This window comes from Erinaceus europaeus, chromosome 11 (genome assembly GCF_950295315.1).
Source record: "Erinaceus europaeus chromosome 11, mEriEur2.1, whole genome shotgun sequence".
NCBI classification, from domain to species: Eukaryota; Metazoa; Chordata; class Mammalia; order Eulipotyphla; family Erinaceidae; genus Erinaceus; species Erinaceus europaeus.
This window is the reverse complement of record NC_080172.1, coordinates 66,524,454-66,548,762: the sequence shown is the minus strand read 5'-3', so window position 1 is coordinate 66,548,762 and position 24,309 is coordinate 66,524,454. Positions and strand designations below refer to the sequence as shown.

Here is a 24,309-nt window from a genome sequence, read left to right as displayed (position 1 = left end):
CCAGATTGGGTGACGAGATGTCAAGCGTTGGACAGGGTGGGCGAAGATATCCGCGTATATTGGCAGGTCCGGTCTAGCGTAGACATGGGAAATGAACTTAGATGATGCCGCATCCCGACGAATATCTGGCGGGGCGATGTTGCTAAGAACTGGCAGCCATGGAACCGGGGTGGAACGGATGGTTCCAGAAATTATCCTCATGGAGGAATATAATTTGGAATCGACCAATTGGACATGGGGGCTACGGAACCATACTGGGGCACAGTATTCTGCAGTGGAATAGCATAATGCCAGAGATGATGATCGTAGTGTGGAAGCGCTCGCGCCCCATGAGGAGCTGGCCAGTCTTGCAATGATGTTATTCCTCGCGCCCACCTTTGCTGCAGTTTTTGAGATGTTCATGAAATGACAGAGTGCGATTGAGAGTAACGCCAAGATAGACTGGCTGGGCTTCATGCCGGATTCTTGTATCGTCAAGCTGCACATTAAGCTCATGCGAGGCCGAGGCATGGTGTAGATGGAAAACAGATGATACCATTTTTGCAGTGCTAGGGATTAGTCGCCATTTTTTACAGTAATCAGATATCAGAGACATGTCTTTCCTGAGTGTTTCCTCAAGGATGTCGAACTTGGATGCCTGAGTTGCACAGCAGATGTCATCGGCGTAGATGAACTTCCTTGAAAAAGTTTCTGGGAGGTCATTGATGTAAATATTAAATAGTGTAGGAGCCAGAACAGAGCCCTGGGGGAGGCCACTTGAGACAAGTCTCCATCTGCTAGACTTGTCACCCAGATGCACCCGGAATCTTCTGTTTTGGAGAAGAAATGATATAGTGTTGGCCACCCATGGAGGCAGGCATCTTGAGATCTTGACTAGGAGACGACGGTGCCAGACCGTGTCATAGGCTGCTGTGAGATCAACAAAGACAGCACCCATCTTTAAATTCTTCTGGAATCCATTTTCAATGTAAATTGAGAGGGCCAGGACTTGTTCAAAGGTAGATCTTCCTGGGCAGAAACCAGCTTGGGCGGGTGATAAGAATTTCTCTGTAAGAGGAGAAATTTGTGACAGAAGCAGCCTCTCAAGGAGTTTGTAACACACAGAGAGGAGAGAAATTGGTCTATAGCTGGCGGCCAGTGTTGGGTCTTTCTTTGGTTTCAAAACTTTATCTGCTCATCCCAGCCTAATCAATGCAACCAGTACCACCTCGGCATGTTTCACTTCAGACTGTGTCCAGAGAAGTCAGGAGTAGAATGTCAACCCTTCAGCTTCATTACTCAAGTGAGACCCTAGCTCATGGGCCTTCTTAATTTCATTTCAGGTTGCACACTTTTTTAAACAAAATCTCAAAACCTAGATATAGACCAGGGCCCATGATATAGGGCATATGTATGTGTATCCACAAGTTAGGGGAAAACATATACCTTAAAGCAAAAGTGCACAATAGTTTGCAGTGAGTCAATAAATGAAGTAAGCAAGTAGAAAGACCTAAAAAGACACTTTAAAGTATCTAATGAAACAGTTTCTACTTAGGCCTAGGTACCCTCCTCACCTACCTCCTATTACACATCCCTCAATCACTCCAAAGCTAACTTTGCCAGACAAAGTAAGGACTACAAAAGCTGGATAAGGGCAAGAGACTGGCATACTTCAATAATGATTGTTTAGTCACTACCAGCTACCCCATCACCTGGGGCCCTAGTCTGGGTGTCCTGGGATTCCCACACAGACATGATGAGCCTAGACCTCTAATAGATCCCTCTCACCACTGTCACTGGTTATAACCATCAGGAACAACATAATGGACCCCTTCGTAGGCCCCTATGGGACCTTGCCCTCAATGTGGATCAACAATGGTAGGGACTGTTCCATTCTCCGAAGGAAGGTTGGACAACATACTCTGTCAACTACCTGAGGAAGATGGGTTCTGAAATTAGTGCAGCCTGGAATGTTCCTAGCCATGACCACAGAATGTGAGCTAAGATCTACAGGGATGCAGAGGTTACATAGGCTCCTGTGCTGAATATGGGCCCCAGATCAATCAATGGAGTTTACAGTTAACAATATTTATACGCTTTCCCCATATTTGGAAGCTACTCTCTTCCCTGATCCAGTTTTCTAGTCCTTTTGCCAACTATGACACCATCTCCCCAGACAATAACCTGAGTTCACCTGAATATTAGCTGTCATACTCAGGCAATAACTAGTAAGGTCATGGGCCCCTTAGAATGTACCTAAAATAAATATACTAGCTTTTTCCAAAATGGAGACCCCTAAATATTCATATGCAGTATTTCAGCCTTTAAGGTTCATGATTTGTTAAAACTTGTTCTGTTTTATATCTTAATTTTTTTTCAGCCACCAGGTTCCAAATGCTACCATGATTCCAACTGGACTTCCCTGGGAAGACGACCCTACCAATGTGTCCTGGACCCCTACCTCCCCAGATCTCTGCTACACTAAGGAAAGAGAGAGACAGGCTGGGATTATGGATCAACCTGTCAATGCCTATATTCAGTGGGGAAGTAATTACAGAAGCCAGACCTTCCACCTTCTGCATCCCATAATGATCCTGGGTCCATGCTCCCAAAAGGATAAAGAATAAAGGATAAAGGTAGCCATCAAGGGAGGGGACTGGATATGGAGTTCTGGTGGTGGGAATTGTGTTGAAGTATACCCCTTCTGTCCTATAATCTTGTCAATGTTTCCACTTTGTAAATAAAAATTTTTAAAAATCCTAAAAAAAATTCATGTCTCATTCTCTGTACCTTTGCTCACACCATTCATGGCCTGTTAGTACTGCACACATGTTAAAATGCACTATCCCCCTTTCTCTCACCTCCCTGGAAGCCCAGCTATAAGCTCACCTCTAGGAAGTCTTCCACACTCCTGTGAGAGGATGTCTCATTCTTTTGTGCATCCGAACAGCATTTCCGCTCTTGCTGAGTGCTCTTTGAGCTCTAGGTTTGGGTTGCCTGAGTGCACAAATCTTTATCAGCAATCTTCAGGTGTTTCCTGTTACCCAAGCAATAGAGGGAAAAAATAGGTCTTTCTCTTGAAAGAGAAACAAGTCATCTCTCACTTCTCTGGTCTTTGTCCTGTGCTCATTAATTACTTAACTGCCACTGATGGGTTGAAAGAAAAAGAAGGAGGTATGTGAGTTGTGGGCTGGGATGAGGAAAGAGGACACCCTGAAGAAAAGCTTAAGGTAAAACCTTAAGTACCCAGACCTTCTGTGCCCCCTGAGACTCCTTGGTGAACAAGACAGGAAGGAAGATCTTGTAAGAGTCAACATTTCAGAGAAATTTGATTTTTATTCTTGGAAATTTAATGCCTTACTGAGAAAATTTAATCTGTTCATCTATCCATCCAACCATTCATTCAATCACCCATTCAGTCATCCGTCCATCCATCAATCCATCGATCCATCCATCCATCCATCCATAGCATTATGTCAAACACTGACTAACTAAAATATGCTGACAATGCACAGACATAGCCCAGTGCCTCTCCTCAAGGTCCCCAAAGTCAAATGAAGATACAGGCTAGTTAGTAATCAACTGCTGTGGGCTAGAGGAGCACAGGGTGTTGGGAGAGCATGGAGAATGAGAGGGACAGGTGAGGATGAGGTTACAGAAGGCTTCCAGAATTGGTGGTTAGGACTTGAGTGCTGAAGGACCAGGAGTCTGATAGCCATGCAAAGAACTAGAAATCAGCACTTGTGAAAACAAGAATGGAGAAATGAGAAAAGGCCAAAAGAATTTTGAGCAAATTATTAGCACTGGAGTGTAAGAAATAGAAGAGGCTCACGGAGGAGGGGGTAGGAGCACAATCTCAGAGTCTGCCTGAAGGACTTTTTTCAGGGACAGGGTGGATAAGAAGCCTTAAAGGATTTGAAGCAGAGGGGTGACATAACTGGAGACTCCTGTCAAGGACAATCACTGTGGCTGCTGTGGTGGGTGGATGTGGGAACAATGTGGAGATGATGGGTGGACTGGTTGGTTAGCTGCTGGAGCACCCAGAAGGGGAGGGAATGGTGTGACTAGGCCAGAGATCCTGCAGAGGTGGAGGTGCGGGACTAACAATGTATGTAGATCATGCAGGTTCTGAGGGCTGAGGAGTATAGTATGGTTTCAGAACTAGACTTTATCCCCAGGGAGGAGTGCAGGAAGCACCATTAGGCAAGTGGGTGACTAGAGAAGAAGGTCTGGGAGTCAGGAGAGCACTGGGAGGGAAATGGGATGTCTGAATGGTATGGGGTTGAGAAGAGGGGTGAGCAGAACCCACATATAGGTGGGTGGGTCTGGGGAGCTGCCTCTCCTCTGAAGATTCCTCCTCCTCTTCCTTTTTAAATTCAGATAGAGAGACACAGAGACAAAGGAAGAGGTAGAGACAACACAGCAGCAGACCTGCTCAAGTGCTATGGCACTCCTCTGTGGTGCCAGGACTTGAACCTGAGCCATGTGTGTGACAGGACAGGTGGTGGGAGGAGTGCCAATCTGTAGTTGGGTGAGAACTGTAGCATTAGGCAGCACTTGCCTCTTGGAAGAGAGCTGCTGCCTGTGTCCACCAGTCTCCATTCTCTCTGAGGCTTAGTTCTGCTGAGGCCTGGTCACATTCTAGTAGGAGGGACCTGGAGAGGCCACTGAATGAGGCCTCATGTATAGACCAGCTGAGTTGGAGGGGCGTAGCTGAAGATAGGCATCTGGAAAGTGCCTGGAAGGACAGGAAAATAAGCCTTGTGTGTGCACCCTTACTCTTTCTCCCTGCACAAATTACTCATCTGGGCAGGTGTTTTGGCTTACTAAATGCTTGCTTCATAAGCTGTTTTACTTTGCCAAATTTTTTTTTTTTTAATTAATTAATTAATTTATTTATTTTCCCACCGCCCAATCTCCATATCCCACCCCCTCCCCCGACAGCTTTCCCATTCTCTATCCCTCTGGGAGCATGGACCCAGGGTCATTGAGGGTTGCAGAAGGTAGAAGGTCTGGCTTCTGTAATTGCTTCCTCGCTGAACATGGGCGTTGACTGGTCGGTCCATACTCCCAGTCTGCCTCTCTCTTTCCCTAGTAGGATGGGTCTCTGGGGAAGCTGAGCTCCAGGACACATTGGTGGTGTCTTCAATCCAGGGAAGTCTGGCCGGCATCCTGATGACACCTGGAACCTGGTGACTGAAGAGAGAGTTAACATACAAAGCCAAACAAATTGTTGAGCAATCATGGACCCAAAGCTTGGAAAAGTGGAAAGGTAGTATTAGGGAGGTACTCACTGCAAACTCTAGTATACTTCTGCTTTCTTACTTTGGTGCCATACTCCAAACTCAGTCAATTTCTGCTTTGCGTTTCTACTTCTTTTTTTTTTTTTTTACATGCATAACATTTCCCAGATTCCCATTTAGCAATACAACCCCCACTATTTCATTCATCATTTTTCATGGACCTGTATTCTCCCCACCCACCCACCCACCCCAGAGTCTTTTACTTTGGTGTAATACTCCAATTCCATTTCAGGTTCGACTTGTGTTTTCTTTTCTAATTTTGTTTTTCAACTTCAGCCTGAGAGTGAGATCATCCCATATTCATCCTTCTGTTTCTGACTTATTTCACTCAACATGATTTTTTCAAGGTCCATCCAAGATTGGCTGAAAACGGTGAAGTCACCATTTTTTACAGCTGAGTAGTATTCCATTGTGTATATATACCACAACTTGCTCAGCCACTCATCTGTTGTTGGACACCTGGGTTGCTTCCAGGTTTTGGCTATTACAAATTGTGCTGCCAAGAACATATGTGTACACAGATCTTTTTGGATGGATGTGTTGGGTTCCTTAGGATATATCCCCAGGAGGGGAATTGCAGGGTCATAGGGTAGGTCCATTTCTAGCCTTCTGAGAGTTCTCCAGACTGTTCTCCACAGAGGTTGGACCAATTGACATTCCCACCAGCAGTGCAGGAGGGTTCCTTTGACCCCACATCCTCTCCAGCATTTGCTGCTGTTACCTTTTCTGATGTGTGACATTCTCACAGGAGTGAAGTGATATCTCATTGTTGTCTTGATTTGCATTTCTCTGACAATCAGAGACTTGGAGCATTTTTTCATGTGTTTCTCGGCCTTTTGGATCTCTTCTGTGGTGAATATTCTGTCCAATTCCTCCCCCCACTTTTGGATGGGGTTATTTGTTGTCTTGTTGTTGAGTCTGGTAAGCTCCTTATATATGTTGGTTATTAAACTCTTATCTGATGTATGGCATGTAAAGATCTTCTCCCATTCTGTGAGGGGTCTCTTGATTTGGGTAGTGGTTTCTTTTGCTGTGAAGAAGCTTTTTAATTTGATGTAGTCCCATAGGTTTATACTTACCTTAGTCTTCCTTGTAATTGGATTCGTTTCATTGAAAATGTCTTTAAAATTTATGCGGAAAAAAGTTCTTCCAATATTTTCCTCTAAGTATCTGATAGTTTCTGGTCTAACATCCAAGTCCTTGATCCACTTGGAATTTACTTTTGTATTTGGTGAAATACAGTGATTCAGCTTCATTCTTCTGTTGGGTAGTTGCCATCTCCCCCTGGCTTCTTCTTATCCATATGCCTATATAGGGATTTACTGATCCAAAGGTTTGGTCTATTTACATAAATCACTTTTACATAAAGCACTCCAGGGCATTGGTGGTTCAGTTATAGGATTCTCGCCTGTTCCGCCCCCTCCTTGTCACACTCTGATTTTCACCAGTCACTTTTCTCTCCACCCTCTCTATATCACATCCTGTTTCCACCCTACTTGGAGAGTATAAAAACAGCTGCTCTTCTGATTAAAGACACTTGGAAATTGCTTTCCGGCTCCGAGAGTTCCAGAGTGTATCTCCTGCGGAAGTTGGTGCAGCACGCGTTCCTGATCCCTCTCCCACACAGCAGCCTAGATCAGCTCCAGTTGAGTTCTCTCCAACCCAGAGAGCACCGGCTCGGGAAGAAGTACCCTCAGGCTATCCCAGCATCTGGCGCCCGGAACAGGGACCCGTAAGCAGCAGATTTACAAGAAGACATCTTAGATAAGTACACACCTTTTGGGTATCTGCAATATTGTGTTAAGGCACTGTGATTTTTTTTTCTTTTTTATTGTTTTCCGGAGATCTTTCCACCATGGAAAATCTTTTCCAAATCCTGCATTCTTTTTCCAGTATACAATTTTTATATATCTGGGACATTTTTCTCGGGGCTTCACCTTATATCCTGTTGATCATCATAGCAGCTTTTAAGGGATATATAGGGCAACCTCTCAAAAGGCTTAAGAAACTAGAGGCTGAGGTCCAAGAGATAAAGGAAGTAATCATAAAACTTAACCAGCACCTTAAAAACAAGAAGAAGCAAAGGCCTGTCGTGATCTTGACCCACCCTAATTCCTCTGCATCTTGCCCTGAGGCCCCTATTTTGGCAGACACGTGTCCGAATTCTCCTTTGGACTCCACAGCCACTTCTTCGGCCACCCCCACTTTGGCAGAAACGTGTCCGGAACCTCCTGCTGCCTCCACGGCTGCTTCTTCACCCCACCCTGTTTTGATAGACACATGTCCGAATTCTCCTGTAGCCTCCAAAACCACTTCTTCGGCCACTTGTCCAGAAGCTTCCACTTCAGTGACTCCTCCTACCGCTACACACTTATCAGAGGAAGTCCACACATTTCCAGTCAATGTTGCCCCCAATAGACAAAAACCTCAGGCCTGGTATCCATATTCCGCCACAGACCTGAAGGAACTACGCCAGGCTATCAAAGATGACGGTGTTCATGCCCCATGGACCAGGTCCATTTTACAAGGCCTGCTTCAGAACCTTAATACCCCTCAAGATTGGAGAGACGTGACTCGTGCTACGCTCCCAGGCCCCCTCTTCCTGCAATGGGAGGCATTCTTTCGCGATGAATGTTTACAACAATCGCGGAAAAATATTCAAAATCAGCCAGAGGGTAATTTTGATGCATTGTTTGGAACAGGCCAATTAGAAACAGGGATTCAACAGGCGGAAGCCAAGTTTCCAGCGGGGTATTTTGATCAAGTACGCCTGTGTGCATTAAAAGCATGGGAGCGATTAACACCACCCATGGGAGCAGCCTCAGCCCCCATTCTCTCCCTGCAACAAGAACCTGATGAATCCCTCGCTAAATTCATTGCCAGGGTCCAGTCGAGTTTGGAAAGGAAGATTTATAATCCTGACGCTCGTTTTCTCCTACTGCGATCCATAGTCTGGGATGGAATGCTTCCGCATTTTCGACAGGCCTGTATCACTCTTAAAAATGAACACCCAGATACTTGGATTCTAGCTACACAGGATCTCAGATCAAGCTCTTTTCAAGGACCTATGTTACAGGCCTATGCAGCTACCTTACATAAGCAAAAAGGAGCTTGCTTTCAGTGCGGTCACCAAGGGCATTGGCGTAACCAATGTCCAGAAAATAGACCGCGACCCCGCCTCCAGTCAGGGCGACCCCACCTCCAATCAGGGCAACCCCGCCTCCAATCAGGGCAACCCCGCCTCCAGACAGGGAATCAGAGACCACGAATGCCTTGTCCCAGATGCCAGAAAGGATTTCACTGGAGGAGAGATTGTTGGTCAAGGTTCCATAGGAACGGCACGCCTCTGCCAAATGTAAACAGGGATTTAAACTAGGTATGGGGCTTCCCTTAGCCCCGCCCCCAAGAGGGAAGGAAGCAGGTCGCCCGCTTGGTGCTGTGCCCTTCTTCCACAAACAGAAGCCCAGCTTGGGACCCAATCCATCGCTATACCCACCACGCCAAGTAACAATAACAGAGGGTGAGCAGAAGGAGGAACCCGTGGTATGTGGGAACTTCCAGCATAGAAATAACCGGCTGGAGCAAGAGAACAGCTCGAATTCAGAGCCTGAGATTTTATGGACCACCCCTGTTTTAGAAAGGGGTCACCCAACTATGACAGTAAAGATTGGTAATATTCCTTTTAAGTGTTTGATTGACACGGGAGCAGATAAGACAATATTAAGACAAGCAGAGGTTCCCCAGAGTTGGGAACTCCTCCCAGGACCACGCTTACATGGTGTTGGAGGATTGACTCAGGCATTCCGCACACGAGATTCCCTTGTGTGGGAAGATCCAGAAGGGACTACCGGACGCTTTCAGCCTTTAATAGCTGATATAAGCACCAATTTATTGGGAAGAGACTTGCTGGAATCTTTAGATGTAGTGATATCCTCAGACACCTCTGCAGGACACCACACTCACTCCTGTGAGACTGCTAGACCCAACCAGCACCCCCAATACTAACTGCCACTGTTCGTAACAGAACTCCCCGCTTAGATTGGCTTTCTAATGAGCCTGTCTGGGTGGAACAGTGGCCTTTGCCTAGGGAGAAGCTAGAAATTTTAAAAAAACTCGTCCAAGAGCAGTTATCGTTGGGACACATTCGTCATTCTCGGAGCCCATGGAATACTCCAGTCTTTGTAATTAAAAAGCGCTCAGGAAAATGGCGCCTCCTCCAAGATCTTCGTGCAGTTAATAAAACCATGCAGGTTTGGGGCTCCCCCCAAAGGGGTTTGCCTCTTGCTTCCGCAATTCCCACAGGAATTCCAATCATAGCTATTGATATACAGGATTGTTTTTTCTCTATTCCCTTACACCCACAAGATTGTAAACGTTTTGCTTTCTCTGTTCCTTCTATTAATAATGCCAGCCCTGCCGATAGATTTGAATGGGTGGTACTGCCCCAGGGCATGGCTAATAGTCCTACTATTTGTCAAGAGGTTGTTAAATCTGCCCTTTTCCCATATATTCATAAGGGCCTTAAGGTTTTTCATTATATGGATGACGTGTTAATATGGGGAGAATTAGATACAGATCTCTCCGCCCTACGTGATTTTCTAATCCCTGCCTTAAAGAGAAGTGGACTTAATGTAGCTCCTGAGAAGATACAGCTAATCCCTCCAATATCTTTCTTAGGCTCAGAGATTTCCCTAACGCAGATTCGTCCTTTAAAACCTTGTGTTACTTTTCCTTCTAATCTCACTCTTGCTTCTTTACAAAGGTTTCTTGGAAATTTGAATTGGCTTAGGCAGTATCTTTATCTGCCTACAAGCTGCCTGCAACCACTGTTCGATCTGTTAAAAGGAAACAAACAGCCCTCCTCAAAGCGTATGTTAACCCCCGAAGCATCCTTGGCTCTGGAAAAAGTTAACCAGGCTCTCCAGGACATGCACCTCGTTCGATTCTCCCCCTCCTCTCCAGTAAATCTTCTAATCTTTAACTCCACCCCCACGGTAGTGGGGGCATTGTGGCAGAAACATGGCGTTCTCGAATGGCTTCATACGCCAGTAGGCGGAGCTCCAAGACTCCTTACCGAGATTGATGCCTTAGCATTTATGGTTCGCCAAGGAAGAAACAGATCGGTTCAGGTCTTAGGAAGGGAACCAGATTCAATCATTCTTCCCTTTTCTCTCACTGATACAGAATGGCTCATACGCCACCATTCTCGTTTTGCCATAAGTTTAATGGGTTTTCCAGGACAATTAGATAATCATTTTCCCTCTAATAATTTGATAGCTTCTTTACCTCTGTTGCCTCTACTAGTACCTAAACTTTTCTCTCGAGATCCCATCCCCTCTGCTCCTACAGTGTTCACTGATGGTGGAAAAAAGGGAGCTGCTGCCCTTATATATTATCCAGACCAGCAATACCCCAAACCTCTCTTTACTGAACTTCCTGATAATTCCCCTCAGTACAAAGAACTTTATGCTGTTTTCCTTGCATTAAAAGCTGTACCAGAATCCTTCAACCTTTTTTCTGACAGTGTGTATACTGTTAACTTACTTCCATGGCTTGCTCGATCTTATGTAAGAATTGATGACAACCCACTTTCTCCTCTTTTAATTCAAATTGCATCTATGCTCTGTTCTCGAACCCATCCACTGTATGTTCAGCACCTACGTTCCCACAGCCCTCTTCCTGGTCCCCTGTCCGAAGGGAATGCTGCAGCTGATCGCCTTGCCTCCACAGGAATTCTCCTAGCCTCTGTCTCTAATCCTGCTGACTTTCATTCCCTAACCCATGTTAATCTTAAAGGTCTTCGAGCTCGATTTCCTGATATTCCTCTGCCACAGTTAAAACGTATTCTTGCTACATGTTCCTCCTGTGCAGGTCTAATCAAAACACCTGCTATTCAGACTCTGGGGGTTAATCCTCGAGGTTTAAAAGCCAACGCTCTTTGGCAAATTGATGTTACCCACATACCTAACTTTGGCAAACAAAAATATGTGTTCGTCTCAATTGATACCTTCTCTAAGTTTATGTGGGCTACAGCTCAGACTGGAGAAAACTCAAAAAAGCTTATAAGCCATATGCTCTCCTGTTTTGCTGTAATGGGCTTACCTCTTCAACTTAAAACGGATAATGGACCTGCTTTTACCAGCAAACAATTTAAAGATTTTTGTTCCCTCTGGAACATTACTCATACTACAGGCATTCCGTATAATCCACAGGGACAAGACATTGTTGAGAGGGCCCATCAAACTCTTAAGGCTCAATTAAATAAAGAAAAAGGGGAAATGTACCCCCCTAATATCCAGCTGGCAAAAGCCTTAACTACATTAAATCTCTTTAATATTTACAAAAACTCCGACCAACCTCCTATAATTCTTCATTGGCAAACACCACCCACCCTCCCAGCTATTAAAGTCAAATGGAAAGACCCACTTGATAAAATTTGGAAAGGACCTGACCCCCTGTTGTCTATGGGGAGGGGTTTCGCATGTATTTTTCCACAAAATTACTCCAAGCCTGTTTGGGTTCCTGCCCGCCATGTCCGGCAATACCCACATGATGGTGCTGATATCCCTGAAGAACAAGAAACACTGCAAGAAGACTGGCTGCAAGAGGACTGGCTACAGGATGCACCCCAGGATCCATAATACAGCATGGCAGAATCAAAAAAAAAAAATCTGATTCACAGAACTCTCCCCCCCCCCCCGAATGAATGTCTTATGCTATGACTGGCCAGTTGTGTTTTGTGAGTGAGTGAGTGAAAAAAAAAATTGAGTGAGTTGAGTGACCAAAATTTTTGTATGACCCATTGTGTTCAGAGTACTCTGAAAGTTAACTGACTTTATATCAAACGGCTGGACGCAGCCATGGTTTCTGGAGACGTCCAGAAACAGTCCATAAATTATTCATTCCCCCTTTTGATTTCTTTTTTAAGTCTTGATACCAATATGAAATGTTTAGTCTTAAACTGTGTGAGTAAAGATGGTTCAACTATGACAGTAGTTCTAAATTCACATTTGAAATGATATATCTTATTTACAAGTTTTTCTCCTCCTGTGTGTTATAAACTATATGTTTAATATGCTTGTTTCAAGTTTGGTAAACATTAACTTAACAGTTAAATTGTAACTTCGAAGTTACATTTTTACGAGAAGAGGTAAAATCAATTCATTTAAGTAACTGAGTGTTTAAGGTAAAACTCTAAATATTAAATGTGACAATTCTTCATCTCCTAAGTTAAAATACAGATTCTCTATACAGGACATTTTTGGAGGGCCCCCAAAAATGTCCTGTAAGCTATCTTGTGGAAATTAATCCACAACAAATTTGGCATCAATCTGATATTGTAAATGTACCAAAAAAAAAATTGTCACTAAAATGTGTTAACTCTAGTAACCTGAGTTTGCTTAAAAACCCAATGTAAAAATAGTCAAGAATCAATATATGTAACTTAAACTCGGTATGAAAACTTTGCTATATAAAGACTGCTACATGAGGTCACGTAAGATGACCTTTACACAAAATTATAAAGATACCTAAACCAGTTATAATCATTGAGTTATCAATTGTAGTAAACTTCTAATTTGTTACAAAGTTTTTTCATAAGTAATTGACTACAGCTATGACAAGCCTTCGCATAAAGAAGCATCTGCTCATATAGAATCCCCAGAAATCCATCTTGGACCCCTGACCTCTGACATCACCCACAATTACAGCCATCCCCAGAAACCCATGATGTGACCTGACACGATCTGGAGAACCTGATTCACAGACTCCGAAGGACAAGACTTTCCTACTGCCTTTCTCTCAACCATCGGTGTCTGCTCTTCCTGCTTCTGTTTCGCCCATCATGTTTTGGCAGTTCCAGGTCACTCTCTACAGAGAAGAAAAGTTCCGGTGGCCGTCCTCCTCCATCAAGATAGACGTGTGGCATTTATTTCCTGGCCGTTGACATTGGACTGATGCTTCTATAGAACTTGCTGGACACTCCTTTTATACTCCTGGACTTCTTGAAGAATGACTGTAGCAGGCTGACTCGGGATTTTGCAATGCCAGATCACCCCTCTAGCCCCTCGGCTTATCAGGCCCCCACTCCTCCACCCATCAGGCTCACTCTGTCTCTTGCTACTCTTACTTATCCCTCCGTCTTGTGCTAGTTCTTTTTAAAGACACTTACACACTATCATTCTGCTTTCTTCCCAACAGGTTTCCGTTCACCCCTACACTGCTATTCCCCTGACAGAGATGAAGCCTTTTACAGACATTGACCCAGTTATATATGGCCATTAAGTAAGAGGAAGATGTTGGGGAATTGTGAGGATATGGTTGAACTTGGAAGGGCTTGAGCCTGAGGGGTGTGTCAATCCTGTTAGTCTCTCTCTCCACAGAGAGGTTGAGCAAGGAGGGACAGTAGAACCCCAAAAAAAGGTGTGCCTCTTATCAGTCTCTCTGCCTCACAAAGTGCCCCACACTCCTGATACTATGGCAAAAAGTTAAAAAGAAAGGGGGAGATGTTGGGTAGTTGCCATCTCCCCCTGGCTTCTTCTTATCCATATGCCTATATAGGGATTTACTGATCCAAAGGTTTGGTCTATTTACATAAATCACTTTTACATAAAGCACTCCAGGGCATTGGTGGTTCAGTTATAGGATTCTCGCCTGTTCCGCCCCCTCCTTGTCACACTCTGATTTTCACCAGTCACTTTTCTCTCCACCCTCTCTATATCACATCCTGTTTCCACCCTACTTGGAGAGTATAAAAACAGCTGCTCTTCTGATTAAAGACACTTGGAAATTGCTTTCCGGCTCCGAGAGTTCCAGAGTGTATCTCCTGCGGAAGTTGGTGCAGCACGCGTTCCTGATCCCTCTCCCACACAGCAGCCTAGATCAGCTCCAGTTGAGTTCTCTCCAACCCAGAGAGCACCGGCTCGGGAAGAAGTACCCTCAGGCTATCCCAGCATTCTTCTGCATGTTTCAACCCATTGTTTCCAACACCATTTGTTGAAGAGACTCTGCTTTCCCCATGTAATAGTCTGGGCCCCTTTGTCAAAGATTAGATGTCCATAGGTGTGGGGCCTCATTTCTGGGGTCTCAATTCTATTCCACTGGTCAGTGTGTCTGTTCATGTTCCAGTACCAAGCAGTTTTGATGACAATGGCCCTATAATACAGTTTGAGATCTGGCAGTGTGATGCCTCCGGTTCTGTTCTTTTTTCTCAAGATTGTTTTGGCAATTCTAGGTCTTTTCTGGTTCCAGATAAACATTTGTAGCATTTGTTTTATTCTCCTAAAAAATGTGCTTGGGATCTTGATGGGGATAGCATTAAATTTGTAGATGGCTCTGGGTAATATATTCATTTTGATGATGTTAATTCTTCCAACCCATGAGCATGGAATATCTTTCCACTTCTTTGTGTCTTTTTCAATTTCTTTGAGTAGTGACTCATAATTTTCAGTATACAATTCTTTCACTTCTTTGATTAGGTTTATTCCTAGATATTTTATTGTTTTTGTTGCTATAGAAAAAGGAACTGATTTCTGGATTTCAATTTCTTCTAACTTAGTGTTTGCATAGAGGAATGCCACTGACTTTTGAATGTTAATTTTATAGCCTGACACATTACTGTATTGCCTGATGATTTCCAAAAGCTTCTTGCTAGATTCCTTAGGTTTTTCCATGTATACTATCATGTCATCTGCAAATAAGGAGAGTTTGACTTCTTCTCTTCCAATCTGTATTCCTTTAATTCCTTGCTCCTGCCTGATTGCTATGGCAAGAACTTCCAACACTATGTTGAATAGTAATGGTGATAGTGGGCAGCCCTGTCTAGTACCTGATCTGAGGGGAAATGCTTCCAGTTTTTCACCATTGAGTATGATGTTGGCTGTAGGTTTGCTATATATAGACTCCACTATCTTCAGGAATTTTCCATCTATTCCTATTTTTTGTAGTGTTTTGATCATAAAGGGATGTTGTATTTTGTCAAAGGCTTTCTCTGCATCTATTGATATGACCATGTGGTTTTTGGTCTTACTTTTGTTGATGTGGTGGATCACATTGATTGATTTACGTATATTATACCAACCTTGCATGCCTGGGATAAACCCCACTTGGTCATGATGAACAATCTTTTTGATATACTGCTGTATCCGGTTGGCTAGAATTTTGTTCAATATTTTCGCATCTATGTTCATCAGAGATATTGGTCTGTAGTTTTCTTTTTTGGTTGTGTCCCTGTCTGCTTTTGGTATCAGGGTGATGTTGGCTTCATAGAAGCTGGCAGGGAGTATTCCAGTGTCTTCAATCTTCTGGAAGACTTTTAAAAGTAGAGGTATTAGTTCTTCTTTGAAAGTTTTGTAGAATTCATTTGTAAAACCATCTGGTCCAGGACTTTTATTTTTGGGAAGATTTTTGATAACTGTTTCAATTTCATTAGCTGTGATGGGACTGTTCATGTTGTCCACTTCCTCTTTACTTAGTTTTGGAAGTTGGTAGGTATCTAGGAAATCATTCATTTCTTCCAGGTTCTCTAACTTGGTGGCATATAGTTGTTCATAGAAGCCTCGCATGATATGTTGAATTTCTGCAGTGTCTGTTGTGATATCTCCTCTTTCATTTACTATCCGATTTATTTGGGTCTTCTCCCTTTTTTGTTTTGTGAGTCTGGCTAAATGTTTGTCAATTTTGTTTACTCTTTCGAAGAACCAACATTTACTTTCATTGATCTTTTGTATGGTTTTCCTATTCTCAATGTTATTTATTTCTGCCCTAACTTTAGTAATTTCTGTCCTTCTGGTTGCTTTAGGGTTCCTTTGTTGTTCTTCTTCTAGGTCTTTAAGATGTGCAATCAGGCTGTTTATTTGTGCCTTTTCTTGTTTCCTAATGTGTGCTTGTATAGCTATGAACTTCCCTCTTAGGACTGCTTTAGCTGTGTCCCAAATATTTTGATAGCTTGTGTCGTCATTTTCATTGAACTCTCGAAACATTTTGATTTCTTCCTTGATTTCCTCTTTGACCCAGAAGTTGTTAAGAAGTGTACTGTTGAGCTTCCACATTTTGGCACTGTTACTAATCTTTTCTTGATTGTTAAGTGTTAGTTTCATTCCACTGTGGTCTGAGAAGATACTTGGGATGATTTCAGTGCTCTTGAATAGGCTGATGCTGTCTTTGTGGCCTAACATATGGTCTATCCTTGAGAATGATCCATGTGGATTTGAGTAAAATGTGTATTCCAGTTTCTTGGGATGAATGACTCTGAAAATGTCCAATAGTTCTAGTTTATCTATCTCTTCATTTAGCTCCCTTATGTCTTTACTGATTTTCTTCCTGGATGATCTGTCAAGTTGAGATAGTGGGGTGTTGAAGTCCCCTACTATGATTGTGTTACTGTTAATATATTGCTGTAGCTCTTTCAGTAGAAGTTTGATGTATTTAGATGGCTTCTCATTGGGTGCATAGATATTAATAATTGTTAAGTCCTCTTGATTGACTGATCCTCTGAGCATTAAGTAGTGTCCATTCCTATCTTTTTTAATCTTATGTATTTTAAAGTCTATCATGTCAGATATGAGAATAGCTGTTCCTGCCCTTTTTTGTGGGCCATTGGCTTGAATGATAGTTTTCCATCCTTTCACTTTAAGTCTGTGTTTGTCTTGTTGAGTTAGGTGAGTTTCCTGTAGACAACATATTGTTGGGTTGTGTTTTCTGATCCATCTTCCTACTCTGTGTCTTTTAATAGGTGAATTCAGGCCATTCACATTTATTGATATCAAAGATTGAAGATATTTTAACGCCATTCTTGTAGAGTTTTAGAGTGTTTTGATATATGTTCTATTTGTGGTGGTCTGGTTGTTTATAGGAAACCTTTCAGAACTTCTTTCAAGGCAGGCTTGGTGATGGTTGCTTCCTTCAACTGTTGCTTGTCTGAGAAGGTTTTGATGCTTCCATCTAGTCTGAATGATAATCTAGCAGGATATAGTATTCTTGGCTGAAAGCCTTTCTCATTGAGCACTCGATAGATATCTTGCCATTCTCTTCTGGCCTGTAGTGTTTGTATGGAGAAGTCTGCTGCTAATCTTATGGGTTTTCCTTTGTAGGTGACTCTTTGTTTTTCTCTTGCAGCCTTGAGGATCCTTTCTTTATCCTTATTCCTTTCCAATCTAAGTATGACATGTCTTGGTGTCTTTAGGTCTGGGTTAATTCTGTTTGGGACCTTCTGGGCTTCTTGAATCTTTATGTCTTTGGTGTTGTCTAGACTAGAGAAATTTTCAGCTATTATGGCCTGGAGAATGCTTTCTTCCTCCCCTTCTCTTTCTTCCTCTGGTAAGCCAATAATGCGTATATTGTTTCTTTTGAAGTCATCCCATAGGACTCTGTTGTTGTTTTCAGCATCTCTTAATCTCTTTTTGAGATCTCTTACTTCTTCTTTAGTTGTCTCTAATTCATCCTCAATCTTGCTAATTCTGTCTTCAGCCTCATTGATTCTATTCTCTCTGCCCACTACTGCTTTCTGGAGTTCATCTATTTTGTTGCCCTCCTCTGATACTGTTTTAGCTTGTTCAGCTAGTTGCCTTCTTAGCTCAGCAATTTCAGCTTTCAGCTCTCCAATAACCATGAGATTATTAGAATTTTCTTCCATATTCTCATTTGTTGTTCCTGCAGTTCTGATTACAATTTTTTCAAATTCTTTACTCACTCCTGTTATTATTTCCTTAGCTAATGTTTGGATGTTGAACTCGTTGTTTTGTGCTTCGCCCTCTGGAGGACTTTTAGCTGGACTCTTGTCCTGGTTCGAGTCTCCATTATTTTTTCTTGTTGTTTTAACCATTTTATATAAGTTAACAGTTTTTTCAATCCCCGAGTTGGAGTTCAGTGGTGTAAAAGCCTTTTTTTTTTTTCCCCTGTAGGCTATGGTAGCCTGAGGGCTTTTAAACTATCAATAGGCTTCTTGGCTTAATCAATGACTCCTGACCAAGAGATAAAGCAGGGTGTGGCAGAGATAATCCAGTGGTTATGCAAAGAGACTTTCACAGCCCTTCAGCTATGCCACCGAGGTATAGGTCTTCTCCTGAGTTTCCCGGTTAGATCTCTGTGCCCTGGTGTCCCTCCCTGTTGCTGCTCCAGATTCTGAGGGTAGTAGCAATGGAGACTCAGAGTTGTACTTGGTGAGTCTCTGGGGAGTCCTTTCCTCCCTTCAGCTGTCCCCTTGTTGGTGGAGCAGACTGGAGGTGGTGTCTCCACTGACAGACTGTCGAACTGTTAGCAGTCACTTAATCTCTCCTTAGGCCCCTCTCTCCTCTCTGTCACCAGCCACGCGTGTTTGTACTCACGGGTGATTTACTGGGTTTCTGTGGTCATTCTAGTCCTGTCTTGTTTCGGTCCGGGTGGTCTCCTTTGGTATTCCTAGTTGATCCGGGAGAGGAGAGGAGAGGAGAGAAAGCGATCTGCTGCTCGTAGCTCCGCCTCCGGAAGTCCACTTTGCCAAATTTGTAAAATGTTCTGTTGCACATGACCATGAGAAACACACGACACATTCTTGGGCCTCAGTTAACCCCTCTGTATAGTGAGGGACTGGCTTTCGCAGTCAAGTGGAGCACCAGTAACTTGGTCAAAGAAGCCAAGGATTCCTGGGGGGTAGAGACTTGAAGGAGCCCGAGTAGGGATGGCTGCCTAATTTCATCCTGGTTTTCATGCCAACAGTTGCCCTTGGTGCAGCCTGACCTGCATGGTTCTGCAAGAGTCTGTGTTTGGAAGAGGATCCTGCTGGTTACATCAACACTAATATTTGAGATCCCATCTAGCTCAAGCCTGTGCCAGTCTGCTGCTCTCAGTGCTGCTGGGAGTGCCAGAAGGCCTCTTTTACTTTGTGGGTCAGGGAGTCACAGGTACCTCAGGGCCTCTATATGCTGCACTTAATGAACAGCTGGTGCTCTTTATATTTTTTAATTAATGATTTATTTACTTGAGAGGAGAAAGAAGCAGAATATCACTCTGGGACATGTGATGCTGGGGATTGAACTTGAGATTCATGCATGAGAGTCCAGTACTTTATTCATTGTGCCACCTCCCAGGCTGCAGCTGATGCTATTTATTATTATTATCTTTATTTATTTATTGAATAGAGACAGTCAGAAATCAAGTGGAAGGGAGAGACAGAGAGGGAAAGAGACAGAAAGACACCTGCAACCCTGCTTCACCACTGGCAAAGCTTTCCCCCTGCAGCTGGGGACCAGAGGCTTGAATCTGGGTCCTTGCACATTGCAATATGTGCGCTCAATCAGGCGCGCCACCAGCTAGCCCCGCTGATGCTCTTTAATGGGTGTTATAATGCCCTGTCAGAAATGTGGTTTATTTAATTTAATTTTACTTTTCTCACCTTGGTTATTTCTGGATTTTGGTGCTTGCACGACAAATCCACTGTTCCTGGTGGCCCTCTATTCTTTTCTTTCTTTCTTTCTTTCTTTCTTTCTTTCTTTCTTTCTTTCTTTCTATCTTCCTTCCTTTCTTTCTTTCTTTCTTTCTTTCTTTCTATTTTCCTTCCTTTCTTCCTTTCTTTCTTTCTTTCTTTCTTTCTTTCTTTCTCTTCTTTCTTTTACTTGATAGAGCAGAAATTGAGAGGGAAGGAGGAGACAGAGAAAGAAAGAGAAACAGAGACACTTATAGTACTGCTTCACTATGAAGCCTCCTCCCTGTGGATGAGGACAGGGGAGTTTGAACCTGGGTCCTAGTACATAGTAACATTTGTACTTAACCAGGTGTGCCACTATCTGGCCCCCAGAAACCTGATTTTAGTAACATGATTTTCTCGGGCTGGGCAGCTGCACTGTGACCTTGGAGAGGAATTACATCCTGAGTCTAGCGAGTGGGACAAACAAGGACAAAGCCCAGATCTGTTCTTCATCACCCAGGACCAGCTGGAATCCCTTGTAGCCAGGCTGGCAGCTGAGAGGGATCACTTGGCCACCAGGAAACCTCCCCAGCTGGGACCTTTCTGAGAATCTGTGCCAGAGTAAAGCCATCTGTGAGTCATCACACTGGGGAAAACCCAGCTGCAGTTCTAGTTCCAGCCCGGTGGCCCCGGGGAAGGGCCCCAAGGCAGAGTGAGGGGAGACCATAGGCCACTTGGCTTTGCTTGGTGTCCAAAGCAGGTGACCAGATTTGCATTTTCCTACTCACAAGGGAAATTGGGGGATGGGGCTAGCACCTGTGGTGACTTGCCTTCATGGCAGGTGGAGAAACCACAGCTGTTGAGAGTGAGGACTTCATCAAAGCCCCCCCCCCCCCCGATCCAGCTCTCAGACCCTCTAGATTTCTGCTTTAGACTCACCACTCTCCTCTCCCTTTCCCGCTAAACCCAAAGCTACAGCCAGGTGTTTAGTCTGTGTGCCATGTGTTCTGGAGAGTGGGTATCAGGAAATGAGGAATCTTAGAAAGAAAAGGTAGTTTGCTGGGAACATAGGGCTTGTGCAGGTGGGGTGCCCCCAGAGATAACCCTAGTGGCAAAAAAATCCAGGGGAGGGGACTAAATGGAGGGCTGGGGAGATGGCATAATGGTTAAATAAAAGGCTTTCATGCCTGAGGCTGTGACATCCTAGGCTCAATCCCCAGTACCACCAAAAACCCAGAGTTGAGCAGTGCTCTGTGTGCCTCATTAAAATAAAATAAATTAAAAAATTGAAAATTTTGAAAAATGAAATGAAGTAAGATGTTGTAATCTAGGAGGCTGGGCAGTATCGCAGCAAGTTAAGCACACATGGTGCAAAGCACAAGCATGGGCTTAAGGATCCCTGTTGGAGACCTCAGCTCCTCACCTGCAGGGGGTCGCTTCATGGGTGGTGAAGCAGGTCTGCAGGTGTCTATCTTTCTCTCCTCTCTCTGTCTTCCCCTCCTCTCTCAATTTCTTTTTGTCATATCCAACAACAATAACAACAATGACAGCAATAACAACAACAACAACAATAACAACAACGATAAACAACAAGGGCAACAAAAGGGAAAAGGTGGCCTCCAGGAGCAGTGGATTCGTAGTGCAGGCACCGAGTCCCAGCAATAACCCTGGAGGCAAAAAAAAAAAAGATGTTGTAATTTTAGACAAGTGAGTCACCTCACTAAGCTACAGTGTCCTTATCTGAATCTGGGAATCCTGAACTGGTAGGTCTGGGGTGGTCATGGTAAATTGCCAGCATGGAATTATAGCACAGGATGAGAGAGCTCATGGGCTCTGAGCTGCTGGGAAGTTGTCCAGCAATAAAGGTGACAGTCTCACAAAAGCTTGAAGTCTCCACCAAAACCACCAGGCTTTCAGAAACAAGGGACTGTCAAAGAGGGCTAATAAGGGGTGGGCAGTAGAACAGCGTGTTAAGCACACATAGTGCAAAGCACATGGACCTGTGTAAGGGTTCCGGTGAAGCAGGTCTGCAGGTGTCTATCTTTCTGTCTTCTCCTCCTCTCTCGATGTCTTTGTCCTATTCAACAACAACAGCAGCATTGATAACAATAATAACAACAACAAGGGCAATAAAAATGGGAAAAATGGCCTCCAGGAGTAGTGGATTTTTAGTATGGGTACTGAGCCCATACTAAAAATAAAAAAAAATAAAAATAAAGAGGGCTAAGCCCCTAGGACCTTGCAATAATGGCCAGGAGCTATTTCTCTTTGAGCCTTTTTCAATGGCTAAGCCCAAACTATTGGGCTAGGACTGTTCTTGGACTATTCAGAATCTGATTGCATCTAGAAGGGAATGTGGGGGTTTGTACAGAATGAGCCTGAAAATACCTTGTACCCACTCAGAATGGGTGGGATGTGTGCTCCAGCCCTGACTGGATGAGAGGTGGGAGCATGCCCCCTGCCACTTGCTTTCCTGTGGCAGGTTTTCTGTGTGTTCTCTGGCAGTTCTTTCTCTTTACCTGGCAGCTATGGGCTTATCAGTTAGTTCAGTAGGCTGAAAACCCCAAGGGCAGTCAGACCCATCCCCCACCTCTGGCCTCTGTGCTAGGGCATCCAGATATCAGAACCTGCCTGGGTCCCCTGTAGCCCTCCTCCTGGGTAGGTCTTGGGTGGAACAGGTGCTCTTCTGGAGGTCTAAACCTCAGCTGATGAGAGAGAGGCTTTGGTGGCTGGTTCCCACTGGGCCCTGAGAAGTCTTCTACTGGAGCAACATGGTGTAATAGAGAAATTAGGTCTGTGTCCTATGCTTCCATTTATTTCCTGATTCTGGGAGCCAAGTTTTCTACAGGCTTGGGATGCAGAGCAGAGAGAAGAAACATTCAGGGAGGCAATGGACAAGAGGAGATTGGATTTGTAGACTGTACATGAAGGAAGAAATTATGTATGTACCAGGTGTGCCTGGACAGAATGGGAGAGGAGTGAAAGCATCATGCCTGGGGACCACAGGAGGGCATCTTAATGGGAGCTGAGGTTGGTGGCTAAGATACCAAAGACCAGCAGGCACAATGGAGGTGTGCTGAAAGCTGTGTCTCTCAATCTCCATCCTTCTTATTTTTTTGTTTGTTTAGTTATTTGACACCAGAGTTGTTTCTGGGGCTCAGTGCCTGCAGGATGAATCCACTGTTCCCAGTGACTTTTTTTTTTTTGAGAGGACAGAAATTGAGAAGTGAGAGGAAGATAAAGAGGGAAAGAGACAGACAACCCACAACCCTGATTCTCCACTAGTGAAGCTTCCACCCTGTAGGTGGGTCATAGGGGATTAAACCTCTGTCGCTCCTTTCTTCTTCTCCTCTCCTCTTGGGCATTCACTGTGATCATGACAGCTGTCATGCACCTGCTCTCTGACCACAGTTCTAGGTGGTGTTTTATCTTCTGACCACTCCACTGTAGCTGGTCTGAAGTGAGCAGGCCAGCAGGAGGCAGGCAGATTGTCAGATCAAGCCCTATCTTGCACCCTGACACACTCAGACTGAAGCTCAGGCTTTGCTCCCTCTGCTTAAATGAATTATCTCTTTGGAGAAACTTTTCAGCCTCTGCCCTCTGGTGACCTATTTCTGCTGATTTCTCATCTACGTATGACCTGTGCATTGGATCCCTGGGGCAGCTGACTTAGCATCCCAAGCTGTGCCTGAGAAAACTTTGGCTGTGAACTTGGGAAGCTGGAAAGTCATTCAGAAGTAGAGTCTAAATTAAATATTAGGTCTAAGAGCGTTTTACATATTTCACAGTATGATCTCACTGGGATATTTATTTGCGGGCTCTCCTAGTTCTCCCAGATTAATAATTGAGTAAAATCTTGCTTTGACATCCTGAGCTGACTTGCTTACATTCTGCTGAGCTGCACCTGCTTTGGAATGAGTGGGCGAGTGACAGGAGGCTGGGAGAAGTGGGGGCAGAGACAGTAGGAAGTTGTAAGAAGGGGCACACGGCTTGGGCACTGACTTTGTACTTGAGAATACAATTCAGCCCTGAAATTGTGGTCACCTCTTATATGGTAAGCCCTGTATTACATTTCATGAGTAGGTTAAAGTTGTGGGGTCTTCTCTCAGAAAGTTAGTGTTGGGGAAATAGCAGCAAATTCACAGATAGCAGCTAAGAGTGCAGACAGTCCATGCCCCCCACTCCACTGCACATTTATAATACAAATACATGAGCGCACATGGTCATCCATGTGAAAACCAACTTAGATCATGGGTTTTGAGATTTGAGCTATTTGAACCTGCAAGTGAAACCTCTCTCTTTGTAATCCTTATTTCTTTCTAACTCAGTGATTGAAGCATGGGTTTTAGAATCAAAGGGGAAATATAAGAACCTTGTTTCTTTTAGATCATTCATTTGAGGTTTGACATGTTACTTTAAGCATTCTGTCCTTGGACTACTGCATCTGTAAGAAAGATTACAGGGACTGGGGGATTGAGCAACTATTAGAGTGCATTCACTACCATGTGTGTGGACTTGGTTCAAGTCCCTGGTCCCTACCTTCAGGGGGAAAGCTTCACAAATGGTGGAAAGTATTGCAAGTCTCTCTCTCTCTCTCTCTCTCTCTCTCATCTTCTATCAAAAGGAAAAAATGACCACAAGAAATAG

The 24,309-nt window shown here is 44.0% G+C and overlaps 2 long non-coding RNA genes across 2 annotated transcripts in view; one reads left to right on the top strand and one right to left on the bottom strand.

The window, feature by feature from the left end:
- The window catches only part of LOC132541389 (uncharacterized), a 29,579-nt gene extending 26,843 nt beyond the window's left edge, over window positions 1-2,736 (top strand). Inside the window, exon 3 of the long non-coding RNA XR_009552589.1 lies at window positions 2,360-2,736. This is a non-coding gene — a long non-coding RNA (uncharacterized LOC132541389). The remainder of the gene's footprint in view (window positions 1-2,359) is intronic.
- Window positions 1-24,309, bottom strand: part of LOC132541390 (uncharacterized) — a 153,733-nt gene that overhangs the window by 39,670 nt on the left and 89,754 nt on the right. The window lies entirely within an intron of this gene.